The sequence below is a fragment of the Oncorhynchus gorbuscha genome, unplaced genomic scaffold, assembly GCF_021184085.1.
Source record: "Oncorhynchus gorbuscha isolate QuinsamMale2020 ecotype Even-year unplaced genomic scaffold, OgorEven_v1.0 Un_scaffold_2154, whole genome shotgun sequence".
NCBI lineage: Eukaryota > Metazoa > Chordata > Actinopteri > Salmoniformes > Salmonidae > Oncorhynchus > Oncorhynchus gorbuscha.
In genome coordinates this window covers 48,842-63,407 of record NW_025746735.1, presented here as the reverse complement: position 1 = coordinate 63,407, position 14,566 = coordinate 48,842, and the positions used below count along the sequence as shown (strand labels likewise).

At 46.9% G+C, this 14,566-nt stretch overlaps 1 pseudogene; it reads right to left on the bottom strand.

Annotated features, from left to right (window-relative positions):
• Window positions 1-14,566, bottom strand: part of LOC124025064 — a 62,069-nt pseudogene that overhangs the window by 23,976 nt on the left and 23,527 nt on the right.

Sequence of the window (14,566 nt, the reverse complement as noted above, 5' to 3'; positions counted from 1 at the left end):
TTATAGTCATAACACCACCATTCTTCATACTGTACAGTAAGGTGTGATATCATTATAGTGATAACACCACCATTCTTCATACTGTACAGTAAGGTGTGATATCATTATAGTCATAACACCACCATTCTTCATACTGTACAGTAAGGTGTGATATCATTATAGTCATAACACCACCATTCTTCATACTGTACAGTAAGGTGTGATATCATTATAGTCATAACACCACCATTCTTCATACTGTACAGTAAGGTGTGATATCATTATAGTATAACACCACCATTCTTCATACATAATACCACCATTCTTCATACTGTACAGTAAGGTGTGATATCATTATAGTCATAACACCACTATTCTTCATACTGTACAGTAAGGTGTGATATCATTATAGTCATAACACCACCATTCATACTTCATATTATTGTTATCTTCTGGACTTTGCCCTCACCAGTAGATACATCCACTTTCCAGAACAAGAAGTGTACAGGAAGTAGTTTATAAACAAAGACACTTCGTAAACATTGCAAAGGCAGGTTTGATTGAACTGCAGCCGTATAAGTGGTGGGGTATTGAAGAGGGTTTGTGGGAGTGGTCTTCTTACCGTTCAGTTTTGTAGCTGGAGCATCTTTCCAGTGGGATCTTCAGCACCCTGTCACTAAGCCCCACAAACAACGACCTATCGCTGTGGAGGATTTGAAGGCTCTTGATTGGCTCGCTTTCGCCCTCAGGGAGGAGCCTCATCTCTTCCAGGTAACACCCCCGCATGCTCTTATTGGTCGTGGAGAGGGCCTTCAGGATGGTGCCGTATTCTTATTGGACAAACAGACAAAATGAGACCTCTAGCTTCCCTCCCTCCCTCCCTCCCTCCCTCCCTCCCTCCCTCCCTCCCTCCCTCCCTCCCTCCCTCCTTCCTATTCACTCACCAGTGCCGATGTACATGACGTGGTAGAGGGTGTCTCGGCCCTGCACGATGTCCACCACCAGCTTGGAGAAGCGGATGTTGTCCTGGTACAGGAGGGGGTCGGTGGAGACGGGCTGCACCACGTCAGACATGAGGAAGAGACGCTGGGCGTCCTGCAGGCTGCGCTCCGTCTGGTTCTCCCCTGGACCTCGCTCCTCCAGGGTATCACACTGAGGGGGCAGACAGGGGGAAGGACAACTTTTTTAGTTGTTTTCCCCTCCCTAAAAATCCTAAATTATACTGATTTATTTTGCAATAAACCAGAGATCACAAGGTGGAGCCTAGGAGCTTGTTGAAAGGCTCATTTGAGTCATTGACTAGTGGAATCAGGTGTGATGAAAGGCTCATTTGAGTCATTGACTAGTGGAATCAGGTGTGATGAAAGGCTCATTTGAGTCATTGACTAGTGGAATCAGGTGTGATGAAAGGCTAATTTGAGTCATTGTGATGAAAGGCTGACTAGAATCAGGTGTGATGAAAGGCTAATTTGAGTCATTGACTAGTGGAATCAGGTGTGATGAAAGGCTCATTTGAGTCATTGACTAGTGGAATCAGGTGTGATGAAAGGCTCATTTGAGTCATCGACTAGTGGAATCAGGTGTGATGAAAGGCTCATTTGAGTCATTGACTAGTGGAATCAGGTGTGATGAAAGGCTCATTTGAGTCATTGACTAGTGGAATCAGGTGTGATGAAAGGCTCATTTGAGTCATTGACTAGTGGAATCAGGTGTGATGAAAGGCTCATTTGAGTCATTGACTAGTGGAATCAGGTGTGATGAAAGGCTCATTTGAGTCATCGACTAGTGGAATCAGGTGTGATGAAAGGCTCATTTGAGTCATCGACCAGTGGAATCAGGTGTGATGAAAGGCTAATTTGAGTCATTGACTAGTGGAATCAGGTGTGCTAGTTCAGACATACCTGAAACATCTTGGTCCCTGAGTAGAGGGCTGGGAAACAGTGAAAGAAGGAATCTAGTCGAAGACCAGATAGTTTGCATCGCCCCCTACCTGGAAGTTGGGGATGGGGTTGGGGGTGGAGAGCCAGCTTGTACGAGGGTTCTCCTGGTAACGGAACGGTCCGTTGAACGCCTGGGTGATGGCGCTGAGGTTGAAAGCACACACAGCCGACGCAGAGATGCTGTTCCTGTTAGGAAGAGAGTGACATAAAGATGTCAGGAAACCGTGACTCAGAGGCCATGGCAGTGAACCAATCGATACGGTTTTTAACGGTGAGCGAGCGTTGTGCCCTTTCCTTTTCAATGAGGATCAAATGTTTTGGTTGCACCTCGACTCGCGTTGGTTGAGCGCCGTCCACTTTTTTTCAATCCAATCCATCAAATGTGTCTATAAAGCCCTTTGTACGAACATCAGCAGGAAAAATACAGCAGCCTATTTGATACAGGAAACCACTGTTCATAAAGAACTGAATTGATGCGTAAGACCTACTTATGTTCTTAGTTCAAAAGAGAGCTTAATGACGTCTACAGTATACAGAGACATTTATCTATCAATTATAATAGTCATCACTATGAATATAAGGTACAATATGGCACATAATTGGATAATGACAGGATAATGACAGGATACCGGCAAGATAATGCCACGATAATGACAGGATAATGCCTAGACAATGACAGGACAATGACACGATAATGACAGGATAATGTCAGGACAATGACATGATAATGACAGGATAATGATGTTTGATGATCTCCCAGTGCTGGCACAGACTTGTCTTTCTTTTCCTATAGATCTGTGCTCCCATCTCATTCTTAAACAATCCTCACAGTCATTCAAACCTCTCAGCTGCAACACAGACAAAGGTATTCACTGGTAAAAGGAGGGAAAGGGTAAGTAGAAAAGGACCACGAAAAGGAACTGCAACCGAAACACAAGGCAAAACTCATAGTAATAGAATCTACAGAACATTCAAGTCAATGATGTCATAATGGGTGGACTGGCAGCCATTGCGAGTGCACTGGTGTAACAGTCAAATTGCCAGGGTCAGAGGTTTCAAACCCTTTCTATAGATTCTATTTATATGGTAAAACCCTCCGAATCGGAGAAGATCCAGGCGCAGATCAAGACACACCACGTCTTCATCACTAAGGTCTTTCAGAGCGGTTCCTGTTATCCCTGGAGGATACCTGAGATCACTATCGTTTCAATGCCTTGCAGCCTGTCTTTTGTCTGTGCGACTGGGATAAGATGTCTTTCTCAATACCTCAGAGTTTACAAGCCTTTTAGCTCTGCCCTGGGTGAGTCCTAAATGGACCTCAGACAGAAGAGTGCTTGTGCCAGTAATATGGGCCCAAATTGATGCTACTGCTCTCTCTCAATAGGACCATTAGTACAGGTATGAAAGGAACCACTGGGGTACTGTACTGTATCTGACTGTACTGTATCTGACTGTACTGTATCTGACTGTACTGAATCAGGCTGTACTGTATCTGACTGTACTGAATCAGGCTGTACTGTATCTGTCTATACTGTATCAGACTGTACTGTATCAGGCTGTACTGTATCTGACTATACTGTATCTGACTGTACTGTATCTGACTGTACTGAATCAGACTGTACTGTATCTGACTGTACTGCATCAGACTGTACTGTATCAGACTGTACTGTATCAGACTGTACTGTATCTGACTGTACTGTATCTGACTGTACTGAATCAGACTGTATTGTAGCTGACTGTACTGCATCAGACTGTACTGTAGCTGACTGTACTGTAGCTGACTGTACTGCATCAGACTGTACTGCATCAGACTGTACTGTATCTGACTGTACTGTATCTGACTGTACTGTAGCTGACTGTACTGTAGCTGACTGTACTGTATCTGACTGTACTGTATCTGACTGTACTGTAGCTGACTGTACTGTAGCTGACTGTACTGTAGCTGACTGTACTGTATCAGGCTGTACTGTATCAGACTGTACTGTAGCTGACTGTACTGTATCTGACTGTACTGTATCTGACTGTACTGTGGCTGGCTGTAGCTGACTGTACTGTAGCTGACTGTACTGTAGCTGGCTGTAGCTGACTGTACTGTAGCTGACTGTATTGTAGCTGGCTGTACTGTGGCTGGCTGTAGCTGACTGTACTGTAGCTGACTGTACTATAGCTGGCTGTAGCTGACTGTACTATATCTGACTGTACTGTAGCAGACTGTACTGTATCTGGCTATAGCTGACTGTACTGTAGCTGGCTGTAGCTGACTGTACTGTATCTGACTGTACCATAGCTTACTGTACTGTAGCTGACTGTACTGTAGCAGACAGTCCTGTATCAGATTGTACTGTAGCTGACTGTACTGTAGCAGACAGTCCTGTATCAGATTGTACTGTAGCTGACTGTACTGTAGCTGGCTGTAGCTGACTGTACTGTATCTGACTGTACCATAGCTTACTGTACTGTAGCTGACTGTCCTGTAGCAGACAGTCCTGTATCAGATTGTACTGTAGCTGACTGTACTGTATCTGACTGTACCTGTATCAGATTGTACTGTAGCAGTGACTGTACTGTAGCTGACTGTAGCAGACAGTCCTGTATCAGATTGTACTGTAGCTGACTGTACTGTAGCAGACAGTCCTGTATCAGATTGTACTGTAGCTGACTGTACTGTAGCAGACAGTCCTGTATCAGATTGTACTGTAGCTGACTGTACTGTAGCAGACAGTCCTGTATCAGATTGTACTTGTCATGTTTGTCATTTATTATCATGTCTTGTCCCTGTGCTCCCCATTCTATTCGTTTCCCTCTGCTGGTCTTATTTGGTTCTTTCCCTCCTTCTATCCCTCTCTCTCCCCCTCCCTCTCTCACTCTCTCGCTCTCTCTTCTCTCTATCGTTCCGTTCCTGCTCCCAGCTGTTCCTATTCCCCTAATCATCATTTAGTCTTCCCACACCTGTTCCCGATCCTTTCCCCTGATTAGAGTCCCTATTTATTCCTTTGTGTTCCGTTCCTGTCCCGTCGGTTCCTTGTTTTGTATTCACCATGCTGTGATTGTGTTTCGCCCTGTCCTGTCGTGTTTTTTGCCTTCATCAGATGCTGCGTGTGAGCAGGTGTCTCTGTCTACTACGGCCTGCGCCTACCCGAAGCGACCTGCAGTCTGTGGCCGCTTCTCCAGTTATTCCCCTCTACAGACTAGAGGATTTCTGTTATTCCCTGTTTGGACTTAAATAAACTCTGTTTCTGTTAAGTCGCTTTGGGTCCTCTTTCACCTGCATGACAGAAGGAACCGACCAAGGAATGGACCCAGCGACTTCAGACGCTCGTTACACTGCCGTCGAGATCCAAGGAGCCATGCTCGGCAGACACGAGCAGGAATTGTCTGCTGCTCGCCATGCCGTGGAGAACCTGGCCGCTCAGGTTTCCGACCTCTCTGGACAGTTCCAGAGTCTACGTCTCGTGCCACCTGTTACTTCCTGGCCTGCCGAGCCTCCAGAACCTAGGGTTAATAACCCACCTTGCTACTCCGGGCAGCCCACTGAGTGCCGCTCCTTTCTCACGCAGTGTGAGATTGTGTTCTCTCCAACCCAACACATACTCTAGAGAGAGAGCTCGGGTTGCTTACGTCATTTCACTCCTTACTGGCCGGGCTCGAGAATGGGGCACAGCTATCTGGGAGGCAAGGGCTGATTGCTCTAACAAATTCCAGAACTTTAAAGAGGAGATGATTCGGGTTTTTGACCGTTCAGTTTTTGGTGGGGAGGCTTCTAGGGCCCTGGCTTCCTTATGCCAAGGTGAACGGTCCATAACGGATTATTCTATTGAGTTTCGCACTCTTGCTGCCTCTAGTGAGTGGAACGAGCCGGCGCTGCTCGCTCGTTTTCTGGAGGGACTCCACGCAGTGGTTAAGGATGAGATTCTCTCCCGGGAGGTTCCTTCAGATGTGGACTCTTGATTGCTCTCGCCATCCGCATAGAACGACGGGTAGATCTTCGTCACCGGGCTCGTGGAAGAGAGCTCGCATCAACGGTGTTTCCCTGCTCCGCATCGCAACCATCCCCCTCCTCTGGCTTTGAGACTGAGCCCATGCAGCTGGGAGGGATTCGCATCTCGACTAAGGAGAGGGAACGGAGGATCACCAACCGCCTGTGCCTCTATTGCGGAGTTGCTGGACATTTTGTTAATTCATGTCCAGTAAGAGGCCAGAGCCCATCAGTAAGCGGAGGGCTACTGGTGAGCGCTACTACTCAGGTCTCTTCATCTAGATCTTCTACTACTATGTCGGTCCATCTACGCTGGACCGGTTCGGGTGCTACATGCAGTGCCTTGATTGACTCTGGGGCTGAGGGTTGTTTCATGGACGAAGCATGGGTTCGGAAACATAACATTCCTTTCAGACCGTTAGACAAGCCTACGCCCATGTTTGCCTTAGATGGTAGTCATCTTCCCAGTATCAAATTTGAGACACTACCTTTAACTCTCACAGTATCTGGTAACCACAGTGAGACTATTTCTTTTTTGATTTTCCGTTCACCGTTTACACCTGTTGTTTTGGGTCATCCCTGGCTAGTATGTCATAATCCTTCTATTAATTGGTCTAGTAATTCTATCCTATCCTGGAACGTTTCTTGTCATGTGAAGTGTTTAATGTCTGCCATCCCTCCCGTTTCTTCTGTCCCTACTTCTCAGGAGGAACCTGGCGATTTGACAGGAGTGCCGGAGGAATATCATGATCTGCGCACGGTCTTCAGTCGGTCCCGAGCCAACTCCCTTCCTCCTCACCGGTCGTATGATTGTAGTATTGATCTCCTTCCGGGGACCACTCCTCCTCGAGGTAGACTATACTCTCTGTCGGCTCCCGAACGTAAGGCTCTCGAGGATTATTTGTCTGTGTCTCTTGACGCCGGTACCATAGTGCCTTCTTCCTCTCCGGCCGGGGCGGGGTTCTTTTTTGTTAAGAAGAAGGACGGTACTCTGCGCCCCTGCGTGGATTATCGAGGGCTGAATGACATAACGGTTAAGAATCGTTATCCGCTTCCCCTTATGTCATCAGCCTTCGAGATTCTGCAGGGAGCCAGGTGCTTTACTAAGTTGGACCTTCGTAACGCTTACCATCTCGTGCGCATCAGAGAGGGGGACGAGTGGAAAACGGCGTTTAACACTCCGTTAGGGCATTTTGAGTACCGGGTTCTGCCGTTCGGTCTCGCCAATGCGCCAGCTGTTTTTCAGGCATTAGTTAATGATGTTCTGAGAGACATGCTGAACATCTTTGTTTTTGTCTATCTTGACGATATCCTGATTTTTTCTCCGTCACTCGAGATTCATGTTCAGCACGTTCGACGTGTTCTACAGCGCCTTTTAGAGAATTGTCTCTACGTAAAGGCTGAGAAGTGCTCTTTTCATGTCTCCTCCGTTACTTTTCTCGGTTCCGTTATTTCCGCTGAAGGCATTCAGATGGATTCCGCTAAGGTCCAAGCTGTCAGTGATTGGCCCGTTCCAAGGTCACGTGTCGAGTTGCAGCGCTTTTTAGGTTTCGCTAATTTCTATCGGCGTTTCATTCGTAATTTCGGTCAAGTTGCTGCCCCTCTCACAGCTCTTACTTCTGTCAAGACGTGTTTTAAGTGGTCCGGTTCCGCCCAGGGAGCTTTTGATCTTCTAAAAGAACGTTTTACGTCCGCTCCTATCCTCGTTACTCCTGACGTCACTAGACAATTCATTGTCGAGGTTGACGCTTCAGAGGTAGGCGTGGGAGCCATTCTATCCCAGCGCTTCCAGTCTGACGATAAGGTTCATCCTTGCGCTTATTTTTCTCATCGCCTGTCGCCATCTGAGCGCAACTATGATGTGGGTAACCGTGAACTGCTCGCCATCCGCTTAGCCCTAGGCGAATGGCGACAGTGGTTGGAGGGGGCGACCGTTCCTTTTGTCGTTTGGACAGACCATAAGAACCTTGAGTACATCCGTTCTGCCAAACGACTTAATGCCCGTCAAGCTCGTTGGGCGTTGTTTTTCGCTCGTTTCGAGTTTGTGATTTCTTACCGTCCGGGTAGCAAGAACACCAAGCCTGATGCCTTATCCCGTCTGTTTAGTTCTTCTGTGGCTTCTACTGATCCCGAGGGGATTCTTCCTTATGGGCGTGTTGTCGGGTTAACAGTCTGGGGAATTGAAAGACAGGTTAAGCAAGCACTCACGCACACTGCGTCGCCGCGCTTGTCCTAGTAACCTCCTTTTCGTTCCTGTTTCCACTCGTCTGGCTGTTCTTCAGTGGGCTCACTCTGCCAAGTTAGCTGGTCATCCCGGTGTTGGAGGCACTCTTGCGTCTATTCGCCAGCGCTTTTGGTGGCCGACTCAGGAGCGTGACACGCGCCGTTTCGTGGCTGCTTGTTCGGACTGCGCGCAGACTAAGTCGGGTAACTCTCCTCCTGCCGGTCGTCTCAGACCGCTCCCCATTCCTTCTCGACCATGGTCTCACATCGCCTTAGACTTCATTACCGGTCTGCCTTTGTCTGCGGGGAAGACTGTGAGAGCCGCCAATAAACGCAGGATTAAGAGTCCAAGGTATTGTTGCGCCAGAGAGTGTGGCTTTCCACTCGCAACCTTCCTCTTACGACAGCTTCTCGTAAGTTGACTCCGCGGTTCATTGGTCCGTTCCGTGTCTCCCAGGTCGTCAGTCCTGTCGCTGTGCGACTGCTTCTTCCGCGACATCTTCGTCGCGTCCATCCTGTCTTCCATGTCTCCTGTGTTAAGCCCTTTCTTCGCACCCCCGTTCGTCTTCCCTCCCCCCTCCCGTCCTTGTCGAGAGCGCACCTATTTACAAGGTACATAAGATCATGGACATGCGTTCTCGGACGGGGTCACCAATACTTAGTGGATTGGGAGGGTTACGGTCCTGAGGAGAGGAGTTGGGTTCCGTCTCGGGACGTGCTGGACCGTTCACTCATCGATGATTTCCTCCGTTGCCGCCAGGATTCCTCCTCGAGTGCGCCAGGAGGCGCCGGTGAGTGGGGGGTACTGTCATGTTTGTCATTTATTATCATGTCTTGTCCCTGTGCTCCCATTCTATTCGTTTCCCTCTGCTGGTCTTATTTGGTTCTTTCCCTCCTTCTATCCCTCTCTCTCCCCCTCCCTCTCTCACTCTCTCGCTCTCTCTTCTCTCTATCGTTCCGTTCCTGCTCCCAGCTGTTCCTATTCCCTAATCATCATTTAGTCTTCCCACACCTGTTCCCGATCCTTTCCCCTGATTAGAGTCCCTATTTATTCCTTTGTGTTCCGTTCCTGTCCCGTCGGTTCCTTGTTTTGTATTCACCATGCTGTGATTGTGTTTCGCCCTGTCCTGTCGTGTTTTTGCCTTCATCAGATGCTGCGTGTGAGCAGGTGTCTCTGTCTACTACGGCCTGCGCCTACCCGGCGACCTGCAGTCTGTGGCCGCTTCTCCAGTTATTCCCCTACAGACTAGAGGATTTCTGTTATTCCCTGTTTGGACTTAAATAAACTCTGTTTCTGTTAAGTCGCTTTTGGGTCCTCTTTCACCTGCATGACAGTACTGTAGCTGACTGTACTGTAGCAGACAGTCCTGTATCAGATTGTACTGTAGCTGACTGTACTGTAGCAGACAGTCCTGTATCAGATTGTACTGTAGCTGACTGTACTGTAGCTGACTGTACTGTAGCTGACTGTACTGTAGCTGACTGTACTGTAGCAGACAGTCCTGTATCAGATTGTACTGTAGCTGACTGTACTGTAGCTGGCTGTAGCTGACTGTTCTGTGGCTGACTGTACTGCAGTGTGTAGGTTTACATCATGTTAATAACAGGGTCTAGGAGGAGAGGTAGATGGGTTAGAAGCCTACCACACTAATATAGTGTGTTATAACTACTGGCACCGAGTCTATTAGAGAGGGGTTCTGAACAGACCAATGATAAGGCACATGGGACTATAGACTGGCAGAGAGGGGTTCTGAACCGACCAATGATAAGGCACATGGGACTATAGACTGGCAGAGAGGGGATTCTGGGTGTTGGTTCTGAACAGACCAAGGAGAAGGAACATGGGACTACAGACTGGCAGAGAGGGGTTCTGAACTGACCAATGATAAGGAACATGGGACTATAGACTGGCAGAGAGAGGATTCTGGGTGTTGGTTCTGAACAGACCAATGATAAGGAACATGGGACTACAGACTGGCAGAGAGGGGTTCTGAACTGACCAATGATAAGGAACATGGGACTATAGACTGGCAGAGAGGGATTCTGGGTGTTGGTTCTGAACAGACCAATGATAAGGTACATGGGACTATAGACTGGCAGAGAGGGGATTCTGGGTGTTGGTTCTGAACAGACCAATGATAAGGCACATGGGACTATAGACTGGCAGGGAGGAGCTTCTGGACAGGATATGATGCTTTGGGCTATCCACAGAGTAGGACCTTCAGACTGACAGACAGACAGCAACCCAAAACCTGACAGGGTTAACTAACACAAATGGTTCACCACAATCAATTTCCACAACCCTTTGAGTTTGAAAACTATTTAAGTGTTTCACAGTCACACAGAAATGTTCTTAAGTGGTTATCCTCCAACACCATTCTTCCTTGCGGACTAAAGCGTCTCTCCCAGACAAGGTTCTGCTCTGTCACTAAGCCAAGGGCACCAACACAGACAGAGACGGGAGAAGAAAAGACCCGAGAAGTGATTTTCACTTCCCCTCCTCTCAGCATTTGTCCAAACAGCTTGAAATGGTAATATGCTTCTTAGCATCTGTAGAACCTTCAGCCTCAACAGGATGCCGTTAGGGCAATGTGTAATATGCTTCTTAGCATCTGTAAAACCTTCAGCCTCAACAGGATGCCGTTAGGGCAATGTGTAATATGCTTCTTAGCATCTGTAAAACCTTCAGCCTCAACAGGATGCCGTTAGGGCAATGTGTAATATGCTTCTTAGCATCTGTAAAACCTTCAGCCTCAACAGGATGCCGTTAGGGCAATGTGTAATATGCTTCTTAGCATCTGTAAAACCTTCAGCCTCAACAGGATGCCGTTAGGGCAATGTGTAATATGCTTCTTAGCATCTGTAAAACCTTCAGCCTCAACAGGATGACGTTAGGGCAATGTGTAATATGCTTCTTAGCATCTGTAGAACCTTCAGCCTCAACAGGATGCCGTTAGGGCAATGTGTAATATGCTTCTTAGCATCTGTAGAACCTTCAGCCTCAACAGGATGCCGTTAGGGCAATGTGTAATATGCTTCTTAGCATCTGTAAAACCTTCAGCCTCAACAGGATGCCGTTAGGGCAATGTGTAATATGCTTCTTAGCATCTGTAGAACCTTCAGCCTCAACAGGATGCCGTTAAGGCAATGTGTAATATGCTTCTTAGCATCTGTAGAACCTTCAGCCTCAACAGGATGCCGTTAGGGCAATGTGTAATATGCTTCTTAGCATCTGTAGAACCTTCAGCCTCAACAGGATGCCGTTAGGGCAATGTGTAATATGCTTCTTAGCATCTGTAAAACCTTCAGCCTCAACAGGATGCCGTTAGGGCAATGTGTAATATGCTTCTTAGCATCTGTAAAACCTTCAGCCTCAACAGGATGCCGTTAGGGCAATGTGTAATATGCTTCTTAGCATCTGTAAAACCTTCAGCCTCAACAGGATGCCGTTAGGGCAATGTCTAATATGCTTCTTAGCATCTGTAAAACCTTCAGCCTCAACAGGATGCCGTTAGGGCAATGTGTAATATGCTTCTTAGCATCTGTAAAACCTTCAGCCTCAACAGGATGCCGTTAGGGCAATGTGTAATATGCTTCTTAGCATCTGTAGAACCTTCAGCCTCAACAGGATGCCGTTAGGGCAATGTGTAATATGCTTCTTAGCATCTGTAAAACCTTCAGCCTCAACAGGATGCCGTTAGGGCAATGTGTAATATGCTTCTTAGCATCTGTAAAACCTTCAGCCTCAACAGGATGCCGTTAGGGCAATGTGTAATATGCTTCTTAGCATCTGTAAAACCTTCAGCCTCAACAGGATGCCGTTAGGGCAATGTGTAATATGCTTCTTAGCATCTGTAAAACCTTCAGCCTCAACAGGATGCCGTTAGGGCAATGTGTAATATGCTTCTTAGCATCTGTAAAACCTTCAGCCTCAACAGGATGCCGTTAGGGCAATGTGTAATATGCTTCTTAGCATCTGTAGAACCTTCAGCCTCAACAGGATGCCGTTAGGGCAATGTGTAATATGCTTCTTAGCATCTGTAAAACCTTCAGCCTCAACAGGATGCCGTTAGGGCAATGTGTGATATGCTTCTTAGCATCTGTAGAACCTTCAGCCTCAACAGGATGCCGTTAGGGCAATGTGTAATATGCTTCTTAGCATCTGTAAAACCTTCAGCCTCAACAGGATGCCGTTAGGGCAATGTGTAATATGCTTCTTAGCATCTGTAAAACCTTCAGTCTCAACAGGATGCCGTTAGGGCAATGTGTAATATGCTTCTTAGCATCTGTAGAACCTTCAGCCTCAACAGGATGCCGTTAGGGCAATGTGTAATATGCTTCTTAGCATCTGTAAAACCTTCAGCCTCAACAGGATGCCGTTAGGGCAATGTGTGATATGCTTCTTAGCATCTGTAGAACCTTCAGCCTCAACAGGATGCCGTTAGGGCAATGTGTGATATGCTTCTTAGCATCTGTAAAACCTTCAGCCTCAACAGGATGCCGTTAGGGCAATGTGTAATATGCTTCTTAGCATCTGTAAAACCTTCAGCCTCAACAGGATGCCGTTAGGGCAATGTGTAATATGCTTCTTAGCATCTGTAAAACCTTCAGCCTCAACAGGATGCCGTTAGGGCAATGTGTAATATGCTTCTTAGCATCTGTAAAACCTTCAGCCTCAACAGGATGCCGTTAGGGCAATGTGTAATATGCTTCTTAGCATCTGTAGAACCTTCAGCCTCAACAGGATGCCGTTAGGGCAATGTGTAATATGCTTCTTAGCATCTGTAAAACCTTCAGCCTCAACAGGATGCCGTTAGGGCAATGTGTAATATGCTTCTTAGCATCTGTAGAACCTTCAGCCTCAACAGGATGCCGTTAGGGCAATGTGTAATATGCTTCTTAGCATCTGTAAAACCTTCAGCCTCAACAGGATGCCGTTAGGGCAATGTGTAATATGCTTCTTAGCATCTGTAGAACCTTCAGCCTCAACAGGATGCCGTTAGGGCAATGTGTAATATGCTTCTTAGCATATGTAAAACCTTCAGCCTCAACAGGATGCCGTTAGGGCAATGTGTAATATGCTTCTTAGCATCTGTAAAACCTTCAGCCTCAACAGGATGCCGTTAGGGCAATGTGTAATATGCTTCTTAGCATCTGTAGAACCTTCAGCCTCAACAGGATGCCGTTAGGGCAATGTGTAATATGCTTCTTAGCATCTGTAAAACCTTCAGCCTCAACAGGATGCCGTTAGGGCAATGTGTAATATGCTTCTTAGCATATGTAAAACCTTCAGCCTCAACAGGATGCCGTTAGGGCAATGTGTAATATGCTTCTTAGCATCTGTAGAACCTTCAGCCTCAACAGGATGCCGTTAGGGCAATGTGTAAATAAATAGACTAAAACAAAGTAGGACTGGATAGATGGAGAATAAAGGTGTGTGTAAGTGAGCTTGTGCGTCTGTTGTGTGTGTGTGTGGCTACTAAACTATGCTCATTCACTCAAAGGTTCTTTTGCAGATGTGTGGGGCTGTTTTAAAGGTTCTTTTGCAGATGTGTGTGTGTGTGTGTGTGTGTGTGTGTGTGTGTGTGTGTGTGTGTGTGTGTGTGTGTGTGTGTGTGTGTGTGTGTGTGTGTGTGTGTGTGTGTGTGTGTGTGTGTGTGTGTGTGTGTGTGTGTGTGTGTGTGTGTGTGTGTGTGTGTGTGTGTGTGTGTGTGTGCCTGCATCTATACATGTATATATATATTTACCAGTCAGTAGTTTGGACACTCCTACTCATTCCAGGGTTTTCTGTATTTTTACTATTTTCTACATTGTAGAATAATAGTGAAGACATCAAAACGATGAAATAACACATATGGAATCATGTAGTAACCAAAAAAGTGTTAAACAAATATTTTCTATTTGAGATTCTTCAATGTAGCCTTGATGACAGCTTTGCAATGTAGAAAATAGTCCAAATAATGATAAACCCTTGAATGAGTAGGTGTCCAAACTACTGACTGGTTCTGTACATGTAAAAGTGCCTGTGTGTGTATCACTGACAATGTGTGTGTTCATTTTATGTGTGTGTATGTGCGTCTGTGTGTGCGCGTGTGTCACTCACACGTTGGTGGTGAAGATGCCGTAGATGAGGTCCTGTTCGGGCAGATAGAAGGTGCTCTGCAGCTCGTTATAGTAGAAGGGGATCTCTCCTGACCGCGAGCAGTTCAACCGCGCCTTCATGAACGTAGTCCAAGTGTCCTCCAATAGGAAGCGACCGCCCACGTCGTTCTTACAGACCCGGGCGACCCGGGAGAACACGGTGCGACCGCAGTCGTGTTCGACTGCGTTCTCTCTCAGGAAGAAATAGGTGAAGAGACCCACCTCGTAGACTGAGATAAAGTGAGGGTCTGGAGGAGAGAGGGAAGGAGGGAGGGGAGGAGGGAGGGGAGGAGGGGAAGAAGAAGAA